The following is a 2,103-nucleotide window of genomic DNA, read 5'->3' as shown; positions in this document are numbered from 1 at the left end:
TAATCCCCAACCATGCTGTTTAAGTCTGATCTAGACTGCCTCAAAAGTCTACAATGAGCCTTGTTGTTCTTGTTTTAAGTAAAAATGTTCATTCCAGTCTTTGCCTACGGAACTTATCCAGGTCAACTGTTATGTCTTCCATGACATTTCCCCAACTTTCCAAGGCAAAACCAATTGCTTCCTTTTCAATTGCTCTATGGTGCTTATTATATTTATTATATTTAACACCATCTTGTTGCATTGCAATTCGTTGCGTATTTGCCCCTTTCCCTCACAGATCATGAGTTCCTTAAAGGCAGGAGTTGTGTTTAATTCATCCTTGTATCCTCAGTACTTACCACTACTCCTGACATTATATTAGGCTCTAAATACATATTTATTGAATGAATAAATACAAATAGTATTTTTAAAATACCCATTCAGAAATTCCATTTAATCATTTACATACTCCTCTCTAGAAACAAACAAACAAACAAAGACAATTTGGTTGCAAGATGAATTGAGACCCTCCACTTAAAAGAGCCTTTCCTCCTCCCCCACTCCCATCTTCACTTCCTTCTGAGTTTATTGACTAGAAGTTAGTGATGCCTTAGAAAATGTCCATGAACACTCTCCCTGCATTTCCCAACCTTCCTTCCATCCCATTAAAAAATCACTGAGTATTTCAACTGGTAGGAAACTTGGAGTAGTTCATCACCCTGATTCTGTTGCTGATGAAACTGAAGCCCAGGGTTCAGCTTGTTTTAAGGTGATAGAGGCAATCACTTGGGGGAGGGAGTAATGGAACTCTATCTCCACTGAGGCAGCCTTGTTTATTAGCTTGTGGGGAAATGCAGAGTTTAGGGTTAACTGATTATATATATATAACTCTATATATTCCAATGTTACAAATAGACCAACCATTAATTAGAAAGATACAAGAAGGTCAAGTTTTGTGGGAAGTAGGTTGGTTAAGGGAGGGGGCCTTAATTTTCCATTTTTCCTTTCTCCTCTGGCATTGGGAGGGGGAACTATAAGCCCTGTCTTTGCCAGGGGAGAACTCATTTCAGTCTCTTAGGTCAACATCAGAAATTAAATTAAAACATCAGAAATGAAGTAAGTCCCACTATCATTTTCTCTGAGGCTTGACCATACCAGTCATCTTTGGCTGCTCTCTCTCTTGCCTATCATACCCTCCAGGGTGACAGCAATGGAGTCAGAAGAGCTGCATTTAAGCCTGATTCTTTGGAAACCACAGGTGTCACTGAAAGACAGTGATGAGTCACATTCCTCCCAGTGAGGAGAACTTCAAGAAACTTACTTGATCATCAATTTTGTATGTAGAGGAAGGGTCTAACTACAGGTATGGATGACCTCTTGAACTCTGGTGACTGGCTTAGCTGATAGGGGTCTGGAAGAAGCCAGGTTGAATGACTAGAGACCAAGAGATCTGGGGATAAAGCACAGTTTAAGTATGAGCTGGAAAGACAGGGGTGTGGCCTGATCATGAAGTCTATCATTGAGTGATATCTTTTATCTCCCCGAGTAGATTACAGGAAATTTACACCTGTCTCTGTGGATGATAGCTCTTCTCATCAGAATAACCAATATGCAGAGCGGGGGAGGCGTCACCAACGCCACTGCCATCACTTCCTCAGTCATGCCAAAGCACGAGTTCTCTGTGGATGTGACCTGTGAAGGCTGCTCTAATGCAGTCACTCAGGTTGTCAATGAGCTGGGAGGAGTTCAGTTTGACATTGACCTGGCCCAACAAGAAGGTCTGCATCAACTCTGAGCACAGCATAGACACTCTGCTGTAGACCCTGGGGAAAACAGGAAAGGCCGTTTCCTACCCTGGCTCCAAGTAGTGAGGGCCTGGGCCTCCAGCCTGCAGGATGGACCAACGTAGACACAACTCTGATCTTCTCCTGCCTTCCAGACAGCTCTAAGACCTGGCAATCCTGCTCCGTGATGGGAGTTCCTGCAGAGGCCTTCACTTGCCCTGCTCCTCTGTAGCTTCCCTGCAATAAAGTCCAGCTGCTTTTGCTGGGGGAGGTGAGTGGGCAAGAATAACCAATATGTATTGAATACATATGTGCTAGGTCCTGTGCTATGGGCTTTGCA

At 43.3% G+C, this 2,103-nt stretch overlaps 1 pseudogene across 1 annotated transcript; it reads left to right on the top strand.

Moving 5' to 3' along the window:
• Positions 1–1,639: 1,639 nt before the first annotated feature.
• Positions 1,640–1,847, top strand: LOC309964730 (copper transport protein ATOX1-like; annotated as a pseudogene). Its single transcript has one exon. The product of its transcript is annotated as a copper transport protein ATOX1-like (transcript).
• The last annotated feature ends 256 nt before the right edge of the window (positions 1,848–2,103 follow it).

This window comes from Leucopleurus acutus (genome assembly GCF_964270905.1).
Source record: "Leucopleurus acutus genome assembly, chromosome: 8".
Taxonomy (NCBI): Eukaryota; Metazoa; Chordata; class Mammalia; order Artiodactyla; family Delphinidae; genus Leucopleurus; species Leucopleurus acutus.
The sequence above is the reverse complement of the archived record's forward strand: the minus strand, read 5'-3'. Positions and strand labels throughout refer to the sequence as shown.